This window comes from Protopterus annectens, chromosome 2.part1 (assembly GCF_019279795.1).
Source record: "Protopterus annectens isolate FY-2018-M chromosome 2.part1, PAN1.0, whole genome shotgun sequence".
Lineage (NCBI taxonomy): Eukaryota > Metazoa > Chordata > Ceratodontiformes > Protopteridae > Protopterus > Protopterus annectens.
In genome coordinates this window covers 1,779,269,398-1,779,293,226 of record NC_056729.1, presented here as the reverse complement: position 1 = coordinate 1,779,293,226, position 23,829 = coordinate 1,779,269,398, and positions in this window count along the sequence as shown.

The following is a 23,829-nucleotide window of genomic DNA, read 5'->3' as shown; positions in this document are numbered from 1 at the left end:
TTGGATGACATATTAAATAGAATAGCACAAAAGTCTGAGTTTTATATTAGGGACTCGTGGCATTTGCTAGAGAGTTTAGGAAGGTCTAACATTACACTTGAAGCAATTCATTTTGCAACACTAGACGTTAAAAGTCTTTACACTAGTATAGACCAGGACTGTGGTATAGAACATCTGAGGAACTACTTGATACACAACACTGAATTACAGAATTCTAAAATTAACACGATTTGTTCTTTGATGGAAATAGTGTTACACAACAATTTCTTTGAATTTAACAACAAGATCTATCAACAGATCTCTGGTGTAGCGATGGGGGCTAGAGTAGCCCCGGCGTTTGCCAACATCGTTATGGCAGATTGGGAGCAAGAACATCTTAAAAGACATTCTCTTTTTGGTAAAGCTCTGTTTTATGGTAGATATATAGACGATCTAGTTTTTGTATGGGCAGGACTGAATTCGAGACTATGGTTCAAGATTTAAATAGAACAACTAGTTTTTTGGTTTTCAAACACAGTGGATATGGTAAAAATATTAATTATTTAGATGTCACACTGTATATAGATTCTACGGATAACACATTACATAGTAGAATCTATAGAAAGCCTTGTTTTACCAACCAATATTTACATAAAGAGAGTTTACACCACATGAAAAGAAATGTTATAAAGGGTCAGATTATAAGACTCAGTAGATTAACATCAGATGACAACATTTATCATGAAGAGTTAATGCAGTTAAGGAATCTATTCTTGGCTAGAGGGTACAAAAAACACATGTTGAAGAAAATTGAAAATGAAGTCAGAGGACTCCGTGATGGAGTAGCAAGGCCTATTTTGTCACATAACAGTGAGAGACATATGGAGGAAATGACAATAGGTGTCACTGCCCTAGAGATGACACATCAGATTTCCATCTAGCATTTCCTTCCAATCACTAATGAACTAAGTAACATCAAGTATCATAGAGAACAATTGGGGCATTATTTTAGGTAACAGGGACCTCATGGCTTGTGTAGGCATCAGACCATGCTTTACATACAAAAATGTTATAAATATAAAGAGCATGTTAGAGTTAGATCACACCAAAAGAGAGGTAAGGAATAGGGATATCAGTAAAAGAAAGGAACCTTTAGTTGCCAGAATTGTAGACAGTGTAGGTTTGTCACTAATACCTCTTTTGTCACAATTGGACATACAAAAAAGACCTTTTGGGCTCACGGGTATCACAACTGTAATAGTGAATACGTGGTTTACTTAGCCATGTGTTGTACCTGTGACAGCTACGTGGGGAAAACAAAAGAATGCTCAAGCGTAGGATTTGAACACAATCTGGCCATCAAAAACAGAGATATGAATAATGCTCTGGCCAGACACTCACTAAAGTGTGTGGATTTTAAGAAGTTTGAGTTTTTTGTTTTGGACCACGTAGAAAAATGCCTACTTAAGGGTGATCTTAACAATAAGTTGGAGCAGAAAGAGTCCATATGGCAGTTATGCTTAGGGGCGGATGGACCCCCTGGATTAAATGAAGGGATAAACATCAAATGTTTTCTAAATAATAGAAACTAAAAACATGTCTACATGAGTATGTTCATAAAATTTGAATTAATGAAACATTATATCTACATTTGTTTACACCTAGGGGCATCTAGGGGTGCTAATGTTCACGGATTATCCAGGGGTTAGTGTACATTTTGGATCGCAGTAGGGGCTCTGGTGAGATCATTTTTCTTGCCGTGACACAAGGAAGTGTAATTGACGGACTTTGTTCTGTCAGATATTGGGTCTTATTAGATAGTGAGCCATTGAATTTTTTTAATGACGTGACATCTAGTTTTGGTTGTCATCAGCACCCGATAGACATTTTAGTGGCATTGCAGTATGAAAAACACAATCATAACACGATACATAATGGAGGTAGTTGTGGAATTCAGTCGGGTTTTAGGAAATTTAAGATAAAGAATAATAGAATGGAATTCACTGCAAAAAAACGAATAATATAAAATATAATATAATAAAATAAAAAATTAAGATAAAAAAATAAAAAAATAAAAAAATAAAAAACTAAAAACAAAAATACACAAATAACAAAAATGGATTTTAATCAAGCCTTTTTTAAAGTATTACTAAATTTGATGGATAAATATATGTTGTAACAATGATAATATTGGGTTACAATGTTTTATAATTGAATCAATTTTTATGTATATGTACGAAAGACATTATTTTTACATCATTTCCTGTTTTTGTAAATAAAACCAGGATGTAGGGAGGCATCCTGGTTTTTCTGAAGAAGTCCACGATTTAATAAAGTGGAAGAAAGCTTATTCACTATTTGCCATTGTGGTCTTTCCATCTTTCGCTTCAGTCACTTTTTCAGTTTGTTCAGTTCAGTTCGGGTTGCCGAATCCAAACTTGTTTGTTTTTGAACTTCTATTACATCTTAACAACGTCTGGCTCTGCTCCTGTACCAATCCAGACTAAATGACTTCTTCGCTCTTCAGCCATACCTCCCTACGTAAAAATCACTATCTTTCCCTGCTATTTCAAATGACTAAATTACTGTACTGTTCTAAAAAAAAAAAAAAATGAATATATAGCTTAGGCTATTTGTTTTTTACCTGTTTTTTTTTTTGCTGTATTTTCTACTACACTAAAATGTATGCATTGTTGCTTAAATGTTTAACCTTGTTTTAATTGTGGAGCTTTTCTCCCCGGGCCTCCACTGAAAATGGAAATTATCCAGCTGGACTAGCCCGGTCAACAAATGTAAAATAAATAAAATAAAAATAAATAAATAAATAAAGTTGTTTGTGTGGGACCATGTCAAATGCTTTAGATAGGTCTAGGAAAGTAGCAGAGGAGAGATAGCCATTGTTTTTGTGCTGAAGGATAGTGTTAGTAAAGGAGACTAAGGCAGTGGTGGTGCTATGGTTTGGTCGGAAACCATGCTTGGAAAGGAGGTTGTTAGTAAGGAGGTAGTCTGAGACCTGAGAGTGTATGCATCTCTCTAGTATTTTGGAGACTGGAGAGCGAATAGCTATGGGCCGGTAATTGGTTAGTTCTGTGGAGGGTCTGCCTTTGTGGAGGGGAATTATATGTGATAGTTTCCACAGTGTGGGAATGTAACTTTCTGACAGAGATCGGTTAATCAAGATGGATACTGGGTAGGCCAGAGCATCAGCTGCGATTTGTAGGTATTCACTTGGGAGGTTGTCTGCTGCTAATTTGGTGGGCTTAAGTTTAGTTAAGAGTTTTTTTATGTTGGAGGTAGGTACAGGAGAAAAAGAGAAGGCAGTGGGGAGATTACTAGTTGAAGGTGTGGGTTGGAGGGGAGTGGGGTTGTGTTGTTTAGCTAGTGAAAGTATGGTTTGTGTGAAGTGTGTGTTGAATGAGGTAGCAATATTTTCTGAGGAGTGAGGGATGGTAGGAAGAGGGGTACTGACTTTACCTGGGTGGAGGATGGAGTTTATGGAGGACCAGAATTGTTTGGGGATGAGTTGGGAGGAGTCTAGGGCAGACTGGTAGTATTGGAATTTGTCCTGTTTTATTAGCTTTTTGACTGTATTGCGTAGTTCTAGGAATTTCTGTCTAGTTGAGGGGGCTTTGGTTTTGCGCCACTGCTCCCAGGCTTTCATTTCTGACTTAGTGGTTTTCTGTAGCCATGGGGAGGGTTGTGCTTTGGTTCTGGAGAATCTTATGGGGGCATGGTAATTAAGGATGTTCAGGAAGGTGGTATTAAAAATTCAACTGCATCGTCAAGACTGAGGTACTTTAGAGGATGCCAGTTACATTCTTTGAGGGATGAGATGAATGTGAGTGGGTTAAAGTTTAGTTTTTTACGTATTTGACGGTAGATGACAGGTTTAGATTGGTATAGGTATTTTTTGAGTAGGAATGTTGGGGATCACTGAGGCTATCTGATAAGCAGCCTGTTATATATGACTGGGGGCTCTTACTGACTAGTATCCAGTCCAGGGTAGTGTGCTTGCTGGAGTTTTTATGTATCCTGGTTGGCTACTAGACTAGTTGGGTGAAGCCATGAAGGTTTACATGATGGGTTGGATGGTTTCCAGAACAAGGATTGCGGGTCAATATTGAAATCACCTAAAATGATAGTTTTCTGGGGGAGATGGTAGGTAGACCAGCTGAGCAGGTTTTCTAGTGGAGGGATGTTTTGGTCAGGTGGGAAGTAGCATCCAGTTATGTTCATGGTTTTGTTTTGGTTTATTTTGAGGTTGGTATATATTATTTCTTCATTGCCTATTTGTTGAGCTGATGATTTTAAGATCTGGATGTTTAGATGCTGTTTATATGTTACAGCTACACCGCCTCCTTTCTTGTTTAGCCGGTCTACTCTTAGTATGCCATAACCTGTAGGGAGTATTTGCTCACTGATAATGTGAGGTTTTAGCCAGGTTTCTGTCAGGATAACTATATCTGGAGAGTACAAGTCTATGGTGGCATGGAGTTCATGGACTTTGTTGGATATACTTCTAATATTTAGGCTTAGTAGAAGGAAGTCACTTGGCTTTCTATTGGCTGTAATATGGGAGAAGTTGTGGTTTCTAGTCTGATTATGAGGCTTGGGGTTAGAGATGGTAGGGCCAGGGTTGGGGAGGATGTCTCCACTTAGGGATAGTTTTGATATGCATGAGGTTATTAGTTTTCTCAGTTTTTGAATGTGTTTGTTTATAAGGGAAACTTTATGATTGTGCTCTGTGGGTAATAGGTATGGTGGGAGGGTTACTATGTTAAGTTGTAGGGATGCTTTATGTTTGAGTAATATAGTTGGTAGAATATGTGGGGGGGTACATAGGGATGGTTCTTGAGTTGGTGGGAGGGGAACTGAGTGAGGGTGAGACATGAGTGGCGGTGTGCGTAGTAGTACAGTGGTAGTGATTGAGTGGGGGAATGACGGAGCTTTGGTAGGATGTAAGATATGCAAGGAGAGTGCATGCAGTGAGCATAGGTGAGGTATGCTTGTACATGTTAGTTGAGGAGGTGTGATAGTAGTGGGAAGATGGAGGAGGTAGTGTTGTGTTAGCACTATGGTTGGCTATTGGAAAGATGGGAGGGGTTTCTTAGTGTAATAAAGGTGGGACCACTGGGGGCAGGAGGGAATAGGGGGCAGGGTGGGAGCGAAGTGGGTAGAAACCCTGTTAGTTGCTCTTATGAGGGGACTGGAAACAATCAGGTAACAGAGTTAACTGATAAATGAACCTATGATAGTGACAAAGGTGGTTGTAGTTTTGAAAATGGTGCCTGCCACAGGTAATATTTATTAACTTTGGGATTGTCTTAAGGTAATAAACAGGGAAGGGGAGGGGAGAACAAGGGTGTGAGCAGGCAGTTCTTTGTACTGCTGCTAATGAGCCAAAGCAAAGACAAGTTTGTGTTTAAGAAACAATCACAATTGACCAAGGACTGATCTGAAACTGTAAGTCATTTCTTAACCATTTCTCAGGTGGAAAAACAGGATAACCTTGTATCAGTAGGCTGCTGTGGTCTCAGTTTAAATTAACAAACACACAGTATTGATCAGTTATGGATACTATTTGCTAACAGAAGGGAATAAGAGAGAAAGTGGAAGATGAGTGTGTGTGTGTGTGTGTGTGTGTGTGTGTGTGTGTGTGTGTGTGTGTGTGTGTGTGTGTGTGTGTGTGTGTGTGTGTGGGGGGGGCTGCTTACAAACCAAAGCAGAGTGCTCTCCAGAGGAAAATGAATATTGGCTCAAACAGGTAGACACATACTCAAAGTTAACTTTAGCTGTTTGCAGACAGTTCAGACCCGGACTGCGCTTTTCTTACAAGAATGTTAAAGGTGGTACCACAGTTGAATACTTAAGAGTGGTGTTAGGTTCAAAGTTAACTGTAGCTGTTTGCAGATAGTTCAGACCTGGACTGCACTTTTCTTATAAGAATGTTAAAGGTGGTACCGCAGTTGAATACTTAGAGGGGTGTTCGATCTAGAAAAGAAGAGCACATAGAGGGGTAAGCACTTTGGGATGGTAAAGATCTTGCTGCTTGGTATGTTGGTATGTGAACATAAAAAGTAAGGCATCATGTCCATACACAAAGTATTCGCTTAATCACGGTTAAATTAACTTGATGTTATGTAAAAAGGGACGTCTTCCTGACTTCTTAAAGGAAAAGACTGAGGTCTCAGGCAGAGCAGGACCTGCAACTCCACGACATTCAGACCTGCTCTTTACAGCATCTGCCAGCAGCACTCACAGAAATATCTGTCTTGACCTGTGACCTCAGGACTCATAACTTTTCCCTGTTGGCATGTAAGTGAAGCCTTGGTATGAAACCATTCTGTGTCTCACTGTTCCTGATTTCAATGGATCGGTTTGCAGTGGTAGCTGAACTAAACGTTCTACTTGAAACTTTAAGGACTTGTCTTTAGATGTGTGAAAGCCCATTATGGAGTTTATTTATTGTACTTAATTAACATTTATTAACCAGGGCAATAGAATGGTCCAGGGATCCTTTTTAACTGCAAGAGCAATGGAACGTTAAGTATATTTATATTCAGTTAAGTAGTTACATGGACAACGTGTTTTTGAGAGTTGGGAGTGAACCTGAGTATCTGAAAAAAACTCACGACCCCTTCATTCAGATAATAGCCACAGCCTAGTGGCAGAAATTACTAAGAGACCAGGTTGATGACTCCTGTGAGGGTCAGTAGTTATTGTAATCCATGAGACTCCTGAGTGAAATAGGTAAACTGTTTCTTTCCTTACCATGTTCAACAATGCCAGGCTAGACTGAAATTTAGTAATGTGAACACAAACTAAACATTGCTTGATAATGTGACATACGGGTTACAGTAATCAATGTTAAACTGTTAATCTGTAGATGGGGGCTTGCCTCCTACAAGGCCCATGTAATAGACTTAGGTATATGGTATAAATATAAAAATAACCATGATCTATTAAATTTGGGAAGGGACAGGTAAGCATGCTGTTTTCTTTGTAAGTGGCTGTGGTTTGTGCACAGAAGCCTGGCAAATTTAAACCTAAATTTAACAATGTTTGACATGACAAATTGTTGCTGTGCAGTTAGTGTTGTCCCCTGAACAAATAAACAGTCATCTACTACTAAAGTATAAACTGTCATTGTCCTTACATATGTATACATTGTATGGTTACCTGGTAAGTGAATTAACCAAAAGGAAGTGCTGTCGCTATGACTTGAGCAAAGAGCAGTAGTAAAATACATCAAGTGCTAATTAACTGTAACATAAATAACACTGTAAAATTGTATAGACATAGACATGTTTCACAAACAAAACAAAAATGGAAAATATTAAAATATAGCTGAAAATAAAGTAGTATACCATTCAATAGGTTTAGGATGTCTGTATCAATACTTTCAAAAACTGGAAGAGTAGATAATAGATTTATGCTTTGTTGAGATTGCAGACACACTATGTCCTAATCTTAAGGATGCAGACTTGCCAGTCTTTAAAACCCATTGATTTATTAGCCTTTTAAATGACAGAGAAAATAAATTCAAAAAGGAGGGGCCAAAAATATAAATGTTCTATCACCAGTTTTAATAGGGAACTATTATGTAACGAAGATCTACATTTATGAGAACATATGAAAGGAAAGGCTATGCCTCAGTGGTGGGCTGTAATCCAGACCTGATAATCTGTGTACAGACATTTAATTTCCTCTTAAACTGACTAGTTCTTAAATGATACACTTTGTGCTATTGCCTTAGCAGAGAGCAGTGATATTGTGTTCTTTGTACCAGACTAATCGATCTTCAGATTTGTACGAAGACTTTTTGAGGAGTAAATGAATTCATATATTAAAGCTGCTGCTACTGTAAGCACATGATCATACTTCAGTTGTTCCATGAATATACTTTTAAACACTGGCCTCCAGGGCTTGGAGTCCAGGAAAGTAAGAAATTTTATAGCAGGCATCATTGTAAGTATTCTATAATCCAGTTGCATTATATGATGCCTGAGAGACAAAACAAGAGTCACTGAATATGTAAACTAGTAAATGGTTTCAGTTATATCTAAATCTGGACCAAGTATATTCTGCTTAGGTAACACATGCTGTCACCTGTCTCATATGTTTGACTTTGTTAGTATTATTTATTAATATGTTTGTTTATCAGATGATTGATTTGTGTGTTAGCCAGAACAAGGTATTCAATGTAAGTGACCCTTTTCAGGGACAACAAAGAAGGGTCGTCTAGTTAAGTGGCATGCATTGAATCAAACACAGACTTTTCAACAGAAATTTTGAAAATCAAACCCTTAGACAACATGATGTAGATCAATGACAGCTCATAGCCTTAACTGTCTAAGCTAAACTGTAAGTTACTAACAGAAAGACTTCTCTGAGGTAACAGCAAACAACAAGAAGGACCACTTGTGGGTAGTGTATTTATGAATATGATCATCCATTCAAAGTAAAAGATATGCCATCCATTTAAATTAAAATATTTAGATCAGTAAGATATCTTTTGTGATTTGCTGAGAAGATGCATAAAATGGAATAAGACCTAAGTTTGATTCTTGGGGAATTCAGGTGAAAAATTACATTTTATTACAGGAGCAAGCTAGCGTAATCATTTTAGAGGGACTGGAGAGCAGTCATGGAAGAGGCGCCTGGCACTTTGATCGAAGTCCATCAGGATTACAATCCATCATGCTTCTTGAGGGCCGATTTCACCCCAATAAAAAGAAGCACAAATCCAAGCATGTTTCTCCAGTGCAGACTGAACTACTAAGGCAATACTATAATTTAAGTACAGAGACGCTTAGCTCTCCATTGGAAATAAGTATGGAACAGGTGCAGCAGGTGAGGCAGGTCCACGTACCTGCACACTGTTCTGGCTTTTAAACACTTTAGTAGTCAACCACTAACATTCTGGCCACACCCAAGTAATACACTGTCAGCAACCTGTGAAGATAACAGCACAGCCTCCCACAGAGTTAGTATGCTTGTAGAATGATCTGCAGCCAAACTGAAATATAATCTAATAGGTGTCACTGCAGTATTGCAGTATAGCAGCCTAGAATTAATTAATCTATGTATTTATTTATTTAAAAGTTTTTCTCCCCAGCAGTTTGACAGTTAAACTGATTTCAGACTATGCCACTATAGTCGGAAAACACCAGTGCAAACCAAGAAAAAGGAGGTATTGGATAATGGGATCTCCAAGGGCATGGAAGACAAGTAACAGGCCTGTCCTCAGGATCAGGGTCTGTGAGTCATATAGGTTGTAGAGGAGACACCTGTGCCTTGTCTACTGTGCTCACAGGGAAACTGCTGTCTGTGACCTCCTGTTTTATAATATATCAAATAGTGTAGCCAGTACTAGAACAAGAGATCTCAGTTTGCATCAGGTAATAAACACAACTAAATGGAGATTTTTGAATCTTAAGATTACTTACAATTTGCTAGAAAAATCTTTGTTTGTTTGAGCTGTTTGATACCATTAGCAATACATTCTCTAATGGGTCTAACAAAGGCAAAGTACAGGGGAACAATAACTTCCTTAGTTTTGGAAGATATGTCCCTGTTGATTAAGTGTAATATTTAGAAGGACTTCCTGACTGCAGTCTGTCTATGGTGATCAAATGAAAGGGAACCATCTACCCAAGTGTACAGGTCTCTTATGATAGACTCATTGGAGAGTGGGTGTCATTTATCCAGCAAGTTGTAGCAATTTGCTGTATTCTGAAGGAGATGATGGATTTTTTAACATTTAGTTTGAATTTTTTCTTAGTGCACCAGGCATTAATGTGTGATAGTTCCATTTGAAGGGAATTTGTACCATGTGTCTTTTCTTTCCAACATTACCCAAGTTGAAATTATTGGCAAACGTAGTCAGCCAGAGGTCCTTGTTGCTACTGTTGAGATCAGAGTAATACACGAAAAAAGGAGGAGCCCAATAATGCCATTGGCCACCTTTTCTTTAACTAAGGAAATATCACTGACCCTGACAACATGCCTTCTTTCCTTAAGGAAGATTACAATCTAACTTACTGCACAGGAATATGTGTTCAAGGCTGTTAGCTTGCTTGCAATCAATTGTGTGGAAAGGTACCAAATGCCTTTGTTTAATTGAGTTAGTCAGAGTCAAGAGTATTACCACTGTCCATGGCCTAGATGACATTTTCAGATAAGTTTAAAAACTGGAAAGGCATGACCTATCTTTAACAAAGCCATGCATGATTAAATTCTTAATGTCCTGGTTATGAGGTCAGTGATGATGTGTTCCATCACTCTGCAGACAAGACTAGTAAGCCTAATGCGTCTGTAGTTGCTTGAGTTAGTAGTGAAGACACCCATATGAAGAGGCATCACCACTGTAGTGCACCAGTGTTTGGGAATATATGCTGTGGTGGCAATGCTTAGGTTGAATAACTTAAGGAAGAGATCAGTAAGGACCCACTTGACACTGTTTGAAGGATGACCCAGTATGCTGTAAGTGAAGAAGATGTTTTGGTCTAGCTGAGCACTTTAAGGATATAGTCTTTGGAGATATTAGGGAAAGAAAATGATGCAGTTATGTCTGAGGTATGAATTATAGTTTTGGGCAAGAAATTTAACTAAACATTTTAGCCAATAGTGATGTGAATTATTCCTTAGTTTTCTAACACAGATGAAGAATAACTTAATTATTATTGTCCTTGGCCTCAGAAGATAGCCTTTGTAAACAGAATGCTTAGCTGGCCTTAATAGCTGCCTTCAGTTTCTTGCTGAGGCATTTTATATTATCACTGTAATGAGGGATTTGAGCCTTACAAGGTAATCTGAAGAGTGTTTCCTTCTTTTGTAAAGGTTACTTTGTATCTACTGACCTCTAGGGCAGTTTGCTGCTGCATTTTCCTCTTCATTTGTTGCTGGTAAGGACAGCCCTGTCAATGTATTTTTCTAAATGAGCATAACAATCATTGGTCTAGCTGGCTGCATATCCCGATTGCATTTTGGGGAGAACCTTGGGAGAATTTTGCAGTTTCCTTGTGTAATTGTAAAATGTTAGGTTCTTTGAAGTCTCTAGAGATGGTGGCGTTGGTAACCCTGGGGAGAAGATGTTCTGAGGATAAAGGTAACTAGCTAGTGATCAATTTAACAATGGAGGGACCAGTTATGGAAAGGGAGCAGGCTGGAGGAGAGTTTTTGAGAACTTGGTGTAGGATGTTGTTGCCTTGGTTGGGTTATGGACATCTTGATGGAGGGAATTCTGATTTACCTAATCTAAGAAGCATTTCTACGTGGCACACCTCATCACAAAAGGTTTCTCATCCAGGAAAAAAGAGGTCATTGGTCCCCTCTATTCGACACTCATTAGACCCATTATAGAGTACAATGCCCCTTTTGGAATGTACATCACAAGACATCTTCAGCAGCTGGAAAGGCCACAGAAGTACCACACAAAGAGGATTAGATTACTGGCCTCAAACAGATGCCCTACACTGACCGTCTCAAAAAACTCTAACTTTTCTCTGAAGCATATCGCCTACTCCAAGGTAATCTCTGCCTAACATATAAAGCTATGTCAAACTCAGAGCTGTTGGTCATGTTACACCTAAAGAAATCCCAGTCCCTCTGAGCTACATGCTCTAGGGACCTAAACCTTGTCACCACAATAAACAGAGCATGCTGGAGGGATATATTCCTGTCCCAGAGACTTCCCATACTCTGGAACAAGCTACCCATCAATGTCAAGCAAACTTCCACATTAGCACTCTTCAAGAAAAATCTTGATGAGTGGATGGGAAATAGGAAATACACCCCAGGGATCACTTTTGTGGCTCTGCTAGACAGTGGCACAGGAAAATAACTTTCTTGGTGGTGTATGCCAGGGCCAATAGCCTAGTACCTACCTATGAACCTATTATTCATAAAAATGTTAGAAGTAAAGGAATGGTGAGGATGCAGGGAGTAGAGGTGGTGAAGGTGGATGAGTTTAAATACTTGGGATCAACAGTTCAGAGTAATGGTGAGTGTGGAAGAGAGGTGAAGAAGAGAGTACAAGCAGGATAGAGTGGGTGGAGAAGAGTGTCAGGAGTGATTTGTGACTGATGAGTACCAGTAAGAGTGAAAGGGAAGGTCTACAAGAGGGTAGTGAGACCAGCTATGTTATATGGGTTGGAGACAGTGGCATTGACAAAAAGACAGGAGTCAGAGCTGGACGTGGCAGAGTTAAAGATGTTAAGATTTGCACTGGGTGTGACAAGGGTGGACAGGATTAGGAATAAGTATATTAGAGGGTCAGCCCAGGTTGGACGGTTTGAAGACAAAGCCAAAAAGGCAAGATTGCTTTGGTTTGGACATGTGCTGAGGAGGGATGCAGAGTATATTGGGGAAAAAGATGCTAAGGATGAAGCTGCCAGGTAACAGAAAAAGAAGTAGGCCTAAGATAATGTTTATGGATGTGGTGAGAGAGGACATGCAGGTGGTTAGTGTGACAGAGCAAGATGCAGTGGACAGGAAGAAATGGTAACAGATGACCCGCTGTGGTGACCCCTAACGGGGGCAGCCGAAAGAAGAAGAAGATATATAAGCTGAGGATGTGGAAGGGGAGTTTGCCCCACTGTAAAAAAGAAGTTTAAAGAAAAAAAGTGATGTTCAAAATTTGCTCTTTTCCTGCAGTTCTGAATTTTTTTCTTCGGTATGTCAGCACTTGGCATTTGGACTGCTGGCAATTCAGTAGGGAGCAGTCCATCACCTCTTTGTACCAATTGTCAGAGTTTCAGTACTTTGTAATTTTCAAAGCTCCCCATAAATAAAAGAAGGCTCAGACAGCAACCATGCCTCTGGCTAAATTCATATCGCTTAGCAATGCGGAAGGAAAGGGATACCGTCTAGAAGCGAAACTCAACAATCGTAACCTCCAGCAAGTCAACTTACTTTGAAAAAGTCCAATAGTATAGTTACTAACTCAGCTAAGACATACTACCTGAGACAGCAACAATAAACCTAAGCTGTTCTAGAAAGAAACAAGGCAACTTAGAAATTATTTATAATGTATGTTCGTAACAGTGGTTGTTTCAGTTTGTAAAAAAGCTTACCACAGAATGGAGTATGCTAGATATTGTGCCCCCAAAGAAATGACTGTTAGTTCATGTTGAGATTTATCGCTGTTGATGAGCACTAATCATGGGGTTATAAAGGTTAAATTGTTGCAAGATAATACTGACAAATTAAAATCTAAGCCAATGCAGAGAAGATTAATAACAGATTATATGGCCGTAAAAGTGTCACTATTTAAGACCAATGGGAGTGATGTCTTCAGTGGAAAACTGAAGAAAGAATGCAACATTTTTGAAAGAGAAATTGCTTGAATGAAAAAAAAAAGAATAAAAAAAGTTTAACATTAGGATCTAGGCACATAGCAGGAGGATATATTTCCATAAGAACAAGATACTTGATTATAAGAGACAAAAAAATATAAGAAATGGAAAAGAAGTTGAACTGTGACTTTCAAAACTGAAATAAACAAGCTGGACAGGCAAATTAAACATAGAGTGAGACAGGATCAGGAAACTTTTGACGAAATAAAGATATCAAGCTAATATAAAACCTTTTTATAGATACGTTAAACATGGAAGGAGTAAAGACATACAAATTAATAAACTGTGTGTTGATTCTAAAATGTATTCTCAGACACAACAGATTATAGATATATTTACAAAATCTTGTGCAGAATAGTTTTCTTGCACAAAGAGGGTGATAAATTGCCCTAGTAATATCCCGGTATCCTCTGATACAGAAATTAAATTAGATTATATTGTAAAAGCACTATGTAAACTCGACCTAAACAAAGCACAGGGAAGAGATGGAATCAGTAATAATGACCTGAGAACACTTTGGTATGAGTTTGTACCATTATATCTGTTATTCATATGAATATGGGGAGTTTCTTCAAGAATGGAGACATGCTTTTCCTTAAACCCATCTTTAAGGAAAAGGGAAGTTGGAGGAACCCAGAGTCACACAGACACATACGTTTACTTTCTTGTTGTGAAAAAATAATAGGATTTTACTGGATAAATTATTGCCAGTACTGGAAAGGCTGCAACTTGAAACCATATCAGCATACAGATGTCAAAACTAGATCTATTACCACCTGTAACATGATGGTCTATAACAATATAATAACAGCTATGAATGTAAAACTGGGCTATGATGTAATTTATATAGCTTTAACTTCAGCATTTGATAGGGTCATACACAAAAGACTGATCAATAAATTAGAACCCACTCATGCAATGTTAACTAAACCCACTCAAGTGTTGCTGACAAACTTAAGAGTTTAGGTACAAACCCTTATGTCACCCAGTGGATAGCCAACTAGCACACAGTCAGGACCCACAAACTTAGAACTGGGGAGTCCACCTCTACAAAGAGGCCAGTCAAAGTAATTTCCTGGACCTCCTGCACATCAACAAAACAAACAGCACAAGAATAACCCGTTCTAAAGATTTAAACCTTGCCTGTGATATAAATAGGACCTGCTGGAGATAAATTCATCTCCCAGCTTATTCTGTGATATATCAGAGAAGAATGACCAGATGATATTGATGCACTTAAATGGATATCTATGTTAATGCTACAAATATAGGACAACTTAACTATCATATAGAACCGGACAGGTGAAATTTTTCATCTCATGCAGATGATGCCAAAATGGATAAACTGATTACATGTTAGGGATGGGCCATGTCTGCAAAAGAACTTGACTAAATTGACCATTTGGGCACAGAAGAATAATACACTGACAAATATTAGTTAGTAATTGTTCACCAATGAACATGTCCTATAAAGCGATAATGCTGATTGAAAGATAAACTATAGGATGTATAAAATAAATATATTGTATGTTAGTTGCATTAGAGCCAATCTTGAGTGTGGAATAAGAATATGGAAACATTTAAAGAAAACAAGCATGAGTGAACTGGTAAGAATAGAGTGGAAATATACCAAGGATATCAATGAATGAATGTGAAATTTAGTTATTATGAAGAAAGAAAAAAATCTGATACCTTGTTCAGGTCTATATGTCATTTAGAGACAACTTGTTGGATTAAGTAGTAGTAGTAGATTATCATACAAACCACAAACCATATAAAAAGAAAATATGGAATGAGAAGTGCACTAATTGGTTCTCTGAGAGAGAAGCTGATGCATGGAATAGACTACTAAATTACATTAAAGTGAGCACTAGTTTAGATAGTTTTAAGAACAGCCTGGACACATTATGGGAACAACTGTTTTGGTATATTGGCAGGCTAGAATGGCATTAATGCCCATGCTTGAAATATTTCATTAAATAACAACTTTCCAAACTTTGCAAGTGATGTTTGAGATTTGCTCTTCTCCTGAAATTTTGTTCTTTTGTGTGGTGTGTCAACATTCGGCATTTGGAATGCCAATATTTCAATAGGGAGCCCCAATGAAACAAACTAGATGTTACAAAATCTCAACATATTCTCAACAAAATTTAATTCCCATGACCCTACCTTCCTAAGGAAAGCAGTCAAATTTACTGCCAAACTGCTCAGTAATATCTTTAAACTTTTTCTCACGTAGGTCTCGCTCCTCCTCATAAATATGTCATTATTATTCTGCTTCCGAACGTCCCATAAACCAAACATTTCAAAGACTTCTGTCCCATCTGAAATTTAGTCCCAACGGCAAAAATATTTGAAAAATGTCTTTATAAGCAGTTACTCAAACACAGTAATTGCTGCTGGCTACTGTCTGACTAACAACATGGCTTTTGCATTGGCTTCAGCACAATTACAGCACCATACTCTGCAACTAGCATCATTTACAATAATATAAACAATGGATTTAGCGGCAGATGAAACTTTACAGGTGACTCATGTATTTGCGACAGTTAACCGTAAGTTACTGTTACAGAAATTAAAAAGGCTGAACTTTGGGGATAACACTTTAACATGGTTTAAACATTATCTTTCTTACACATTTTTTCAGTCTATTCCAGTAACCAGTACTCATCAGTTAATATGTTTAAAACAAGTACTCCGAGGATCTGTTCTTGGTCTCCTACTTTTCTCACTGCTTATCAGTGATATAGTATCAATGACATAATATAAAAATTAATTAAAAGTATCAGTGTTATAAGATCTATCAACACTAAATCTCACTCTTCATGCAGATGAAATTTTACTCTTAAAAGCCAATAAACTCTATTCTAGCCTTCAAGCACAATTTCAGGCAAGCTTCTCAAATTGTGCAGGTGGACAACATGTAAAAAAATTACTTCTCGGTTCTCCTAAAGCCAAAGTAATGCTCTCTACCTCCCCTCAAAAAGTTGCTAAGTTACCCATTTTCAACTCAAAAGTTACACTGGGTAATACTACTCCAAGTCTACCTATGTGCAATAACCGAGGACGAATGTTTGATCAATATCTCATCTTCTCAGCCCACACTGACTATATCACAACCAAAATTATCACTCATCTCAAATTTTTAAGATTTCTTATCTTCTTTCTCCAGCAGCCAGGACAGCTGTCTCTAAAACTTTCTACCCAAGCTTGAGGATCAGGGGTTGGCATAATGGTTAAGTTGTTTACCTCACAGACACAAAGTACAGAATTTGATTCTCACCTTTGAGAATAACTAGCTAGGGTTAAAATGGCCCACAAGGGCAGCTACCCTAGTACTTACCTATGAACCATATGAATATGGTCTTCCCCTTGCTGTCTCTGCAATCCTCATATAATATCTACAGGTTTCAGATTACAGATTATAAAGTTTTTAAATTTGTAGTTCTGGAAAAAACTTTGAATACTCCACCACAATCTCATTAGAGACCTACTTATTGGCAGACATTCTTAACAGTGAGACTGTCTCCTCTTTAAAATCCTAAAAAATGGCTACTGTTCCCACTATGAACAAATCAACATTCAGGAAAAAACTTTCTCTATGAGAAACATATGTTCATAGGTGAGTATTAGACTAACAATCTTGAAGGGGTCATTTTCATAGGTGAGTATTAGACTATCTACCTTGAAGGGTCATTTTAGGCTTAGCCAACAACCTGAAGTCAGAATGAAACCTTATACTGCATGTCTGTGAGGCAGTGACCTTAACCATTAATCCAAACCCACCACTCCTAGACAGGAGAATAATATTATGCTTATTAGACTACCCTTCGGAAAAATTTAAAATTTATAGGAGAAAAAACATTTTCACAAGGGTCTATATTAGATCACCAAATACTTAGGTAAGCGAACAGTGATCAATCAGCCCCATGCAAGTGAAAGCTTACAAAACCGAACTGTCAGAACAGTGATTTTTTTTTCCAAGAGAAAAAAATCGCTGTTCCAACAACAACAAAATAAAAAGTAAGCACATTAAAACATGTGCCCTCCACACACACACACACACCCCCCCACGTAAATATACCAACTCGGAAACCACACTACAGTGCCGAAAATGGCAAAGTACCAAAGCAGCCAAGCAAATTTTTTCCCAGGGAACAATGTTAACCGCTGTGGTTTACTATTGAAAGTTTGAATCAGCTTTGATCGACCAATAACAAAGGTCTCCTCGAAATTCTGAATATGAAAAGTTTGAATGTAAACCCAAAGCAAAACTGAATACAGCAGGAGGTGATATCACTTACTTCCTGCTATGCACATTAATGTTCTGTTGAACTCTACAGTCAACGGTACATTACTTTTAGTATTTTGCAGGGAGGCTACACCCCCCATGTGGGAGGGGTCTGCCTGCACACCACTGTACATTAAATATACCAACTCCAAGTTCGCACTATAGTGAGGAAATGGGCTAATTCCCTGTTCCCCACTGAAGCGTGACCTCCCTGCACAATGTCAAACCAAAATAATTGCCCTACACTACCTGTTCACTGTAGTGTAACTCTATCGATTTTGGTTCAACATTCTGCCTACCTGGGAAACTGCCTTTCAACCATGTGCCAGTTGACTGAGGCAGTTTCAGTGTTGCCATAGTAAACCAACCGCTGCACCACGGAGTCGTCCGCAGTATATTGTAATACCTTGTATGTAGTATGGTTCTGGAATTATTAATGAAAATATGAACAAGCAATATTTGACACCAAGAGGCACAGTAGGAGGTAACTGCAGAAACACCTGGAAGCTCACTCGGCTGTAATGAGTTAACTGAAATGCATGCCTAAACTCAGAAAGACAGACCAGTTGTTTATCTTTTCAGCCAGAGGTGGAAGGGATTGTGTGTACTAAGCAAATATTTTCCAAATGGATTACCAACTGCATTATCTTTTGGCATCAGTCGACCAACTGCCCATTTGAAAATTCTGATGTTAAATATCAGTGCTCATTTCACTAGAGGGATGAAGCCCTGATTATGGCTCACATCAGGATGAGTGAAGCCCTGATTATGGTCCACAACCAGAATTAGTGAAGCCCTGGTTATGGCTCACATCAGGATGAGCGAATCCCTGATTATGGCCCACGACCAGAATCAGTGAAGCCCTGATTATGGCTCACACCAGGATCAGTGAAGCCCTGATTATGGCCCACGAACAGGATCAGTGCAGCCCTGATTATGGCCCACAACCAAGATCAGTGAAGCCCTCATTATGGCCCATGTCCATGAGGAATGAAGCCCTGATTATAGCCCATGGCCAGGATCAGTAAAGCCCAGATTATGACCCATGACCGGGATCAATGAAGCCCTAATTATGGTCCATGACCAGGATCAGTGAAGCCCTGATTATGGACAAAGAGTTAGCAACTTGAGCATCTGATGGAGCAGGCAGGGAGGATGGGTATGCTCATTCGGGTGGGGTGGGCATGCAGGGTGTGCAAATCTTCTCTTGACCCCTGGTAGAGACCAGGGCTCAGGGAGATTGCAAGGCTGAACTCCCTGTTGGAATTGCTTAATTTCCAGTCAGACTAAGATATAGCATCATCATCATCATCATCATCATCACCACCATCATCGTCATCATCACCACCACCACCATCATCATCATCATCACCATCATCACCATCATCATCACCATCATCATCATCATGCTTTGGAATATGGCCTAGGAAAGAGCCCTGATGTATCAATCAGCATATAGTGCAGCTTGCTGTAGATCCTCATCTTGTCTCCTTCTCTCCTTCTTGGACCACCAGATGGCCTCCGCTGTGGGTAATACTAATAATAATCAAGATTTCCCCATCTCCTTCCATTTTGTCAGTGGGGTGCGAGGGAGAGAGATGGAGGCATGATCAAGAGAGACAAGCAACTAGTGGTCAGACTAGCAGATACAAAAGACAAGAAAAATGCCTTCATTGGAGACATGTGCTGTGACCATGTAGTCTTCAGTACGTACTGCCAACTAGCATTATTTAGTCTCAGTACTAAGCTTACGAGCCAGATGACATTTTGGAAAATGGCACTTCAGGAGAGTGTTGTTTGTGGTCCGGGTTTATACTGTCTACCAGCTCCTTATACCTTGGCTTACTACCTGGGATTCAACCAAGCCAAAGACCCATCCGGGAGGTCCTCAGTGTTAGAGTTAACAGATGTATTCTTACTGTATCATTTGATCTATGAGAAAATACTCATTGATTGGTCAGGAATACCCGACTTGGATGAGTCATCTTCCGCCAGCCTTGTAAGTCAGGCACATATGTACTTGTATATCATGTCTGTAATAATTCAGTTATTAAATGTTCACTGTTATTTCATGACCTATAAGCTTGCCCTTGGCAGGATGTGGGATAGACTGCTGTGTTTGGTGATGCATGCACTTAGATAGATAGGGCATGACTTTACGGTGTGCCTTGATACTGATATGTAGGTGTCTCTGAAAGGGGGAACTTCTGAGATTTTGCACCATGATGACTGATGGTATAGATGATGCCAGTCAAGGACCAATCAAGTAGGGTGCACTAATGGACTAACTAATATGGTGAGAATATATCCATTATGTCCAATAGCCAGAACAGAATCCATATTGTTCCTCAGGAGTTAGAGATTTAGCTGTCAAATGAAGTCATCTTTCTAGGGCTCTGGCATAACCTGTTTCAGGGAAAGTGAGTAGTGTGATTCCTGTATTAGAGACATGGTGGTATGGTCAATGACATAACACTCTGAATGTGCCCGATCACATCTGATCTTGGAAGCTAATCAGGGTCAAGCCTGATTAGTACATACTCAAAAACGGAATAACCATTCCTGTTTGCCAGCTCAGAGGTACAGTCCCCGTCTTCTACTCAGGAGTAAGAGGGTGTGTTGCTTGCAATGCTCTATCAGGCTCCAGTTCTCAAGCAGAACTGTTTAATTGATAAAATTCCCTCATTTACAGAAACAATCATCTTCCTAAAATTAAATATTGCATTGCCTGAAACTATAACTTATGGAGCTCAAAAACATATAGCATTTAACAAATATGTACCATAAAAGCACTGCAGTAAATTAGCCCTGCAAATGCTAAAATTGAACAAAATGTATTTTTTTTTCTTTTTGCTTTCATTTTCCTATGTAAGAATCATAAGAATAGCAGGGAGTTCAAGGCTGCCAACGGCTGCAAAAATTACGCCTTGTCAGTCCTCAGCCTAGGCCATACCTCCCCTGAGAAGGAGTGCTTCTTCAGCCAAGCACAGGGTAAATGTGTCAATATCCATCCAGTTATCCAGGTCCCACTTGAAGGAAGGTAGTGAATCACACTGCTATATCTGCAGGTGGACTCTATTCTAAAGGTTAAAGATATGTTGAGTAATGAATCTCTATCTACTTTGTTTTATTGATCTGTGGAAGCATGTTTAGGTCTTCTGTCCTGGTATTTGTGGGACAGTTCATTTTATGAACATGAAAAAACGCAGAAACTGTAAGGGTAGATCGAACGGCTTGAAAATATGGACACCAAATATTAGTGCTTTCATTCACTTTTATTTCCTTGTGAACTTCTTCAGAAATGATAACACTCCACTCGCATCCTTTTATATATATATACAAATTAATTAATCACATGATAAATGATCTCATAAAATAGATGGGTTAACTGATTCTCTTAAAAACACTACAATAAAATATAATTATATCTAAAACAAGAAACTTAATATAAAAAATTATTATGAAGATAAATATATATATATATATATATATATATATATATATATACTTGTTAAATTTAATACTGTTTCATTTGTAAAAAACACTTTAAATTGATTGTTTCGTTTAAGCCAGGAGCAAATTCTGCTCCTAAATGTAGTTGCCAAAGGGATTCTTTACATTCTAAAATGACTTTAACATCACCAATAAATGCCCCTGATGGAACACAATCCATTACAGAAAAAATAAATTTCTTGAAATCTTTATAAAGCAAAGAATGTTTAGCCAAAGCATTAACTGAATCTTTTTTCTTTATGGCTAAAAGATGTTCACTAATCCTTTTTCTAAGGCATCTTGTCGTCATGCCTATATAGAAACTAGGACATGTTGAACACTGAGCAATATAAACCACCTTATCAGTACTGCATGTATAATAACTTTTGGACCAATATGTTTTGTTTAGCTGTGAAACATATATTGAAGAAGAATTACTTATAAACCTGCACTGTCTGCAGGCATTACATGCATAGGTACCCTTAGCTAACATTCTTGGACCTTTATTTTCATTTCCTACTTTATTTGTCCATTCTAACATGTTTTTAATATTTTTTGTTTTTTTTTTAAACAAATTTAGGTCCTTCACCTATAATATTTGTCAATTCCTGATTTCCTAACAAAATTTTCCAATTATCCACTATTATCTTTTTTATACACCACATTTCATTTGTAATAGGCAAAACAAAAGCAGAAAAAAATTCCTTGTCAGGGCAATTGACTCTTCCATTATCAGTTGTCCCAAAATTGGATAAATGAAAGAACAAAATGGGGCAAGCTTTGTCTTTTCTGAGTGCTATCACTTCATTAGCTATAATTTGTAACCATGCTGAGTCATAGCCCCTGGAAATAAAAAACTTTTTAATAATCTCCAGTTCTTGAAAAAACATAGCATCCTGTGATGTAAGCCTACTAAGCCTAATAATTTGTCCCTTAACTACTCCTTTTTTCATATGAAATGGATGTAAACTAGTTTTATGTAAATATTGATTAGCAAATGTTGCTTTTCTATATATACTGCTAATAAATTGTTTTGTGATGTTGTCATGAGTTAGATGCAAATCTAGGAAATTGATACTCTCCCCATATTCACCTAAGGTGAACTTGAGGAACACAGTAGTACTGTTTAAGTGTTCTACAAATTTTTCAAAATTTTCATGAGTACCATGCCAGAGAAAGAATAAATCATCTATATATCGATGATAGAATAAAATATTATCTCCAAAAGTGTTATTATTATCAAGAAATTCATTTTCCCATTTTGCCATCACAAGATTGGCATATGCTGGAGCTACCTTAGCTCCCACTGCCACTCCAGCAATTTGTTTGTAAAATGACTTATTAAAGGTAAAAAAAATATTGTCAAGTACCAACTCCATCAGGGTACAAATTGTATTGATTTTAGTAGCACTAAAAATATTTTTATCAGTTAAGCAATCTCACAAAAAATTCATACCTATTTCTTGATCTATACATGTATATAAAGAAACTACATCTAGGGAAGCAAAGCTAAAACACTTTCCTCTAGTATCAAATTCACGTAGTAATTCTAATAAATGCCAAGAATCTCTAAGGTAGTATTTAGATGCTTGTATAACAGGGTTGAGAAAATAATCTAACCAGGTGGAAATAGGCTCAGTTTTAGAATTATGTGCCGAAATAATAGGTCTAAAATGGGGATTCTGGCTGTCTTTTTGTATTTTGGGAATACCAAAGAGATGAGCCATTTGAGGATGTGGAACTGTTAAATAGGTGTAACTCTGATGGTCTAATTCTTCTTGACAAAACATATCAAAGAGGCATGTGTCTATTTTCATAAAACTTTGTAGGATAAAACTCATTTCAACTTTTTTATATGTTTTGTCATCAGTCAACATCTCCTCCATATTCTTATTATAAGTGTCGACATCCATAATGACTATTTTACCACCCTTGTCGGCCTTCATAACTCTTACTTCCCTGTTTTCTTTAAGAGTCTTAAAAGCTTCTAATTCAGAAGCTTCTAAATTAATGACTTCCTTGTTAGGTTTAATAGCTCTAAAACCTGCCTCACAGATATTTTGAAAAACCTGCAATGTACCCATAAGTGGTGGATTAAAGGTACTTGTTTTCTTAGGACCTATATTGAAATCCTGGTGGTGGATATCATGCAAAATATATCTTAAATTCAATTTTCTTAGAGTTAGCCTAAAATCAACCAAAGTTTTAGCAATGTTAAAGGAATTTCCAGGAATAAAAGAGAATCCCTTCTTTAAAACTTGTATAGTGGGTTGGGAAAGAACAAGGCTTGATAAATTGTGAATCTGAAGATCATACTCAAACTAACACTTTTTCTTGCTCCTGGTCTTTCCCTTCCCCTTGTTCTGAGCTACTCTGGACCAAGTAGGCCCTCTTTTGTTCCCCTGCTTGTTGACCAAAAAAGGAACACCATTATTTGAAGCATTGGTCCCTTCATTGTTGTTTGAATTACAAGCTTTGGTGTTGGTATTATTATTATTATGCATATTAGACCTTTCTCCATTAGATACCACCCCATTATTATTGTTTGTAAAAGAAATAGATGAACTGTTATGAACCTCATTACTATTAACATTAGATGTAAAAGAGTTATTGTTTCTATTCATTGTTTCTACTTTGTTCGTTTCAGTGGTGACATCTGTACTTTTTTTTACAAAATAAGCACTTTTATTGGCATAGGCTACAATATCT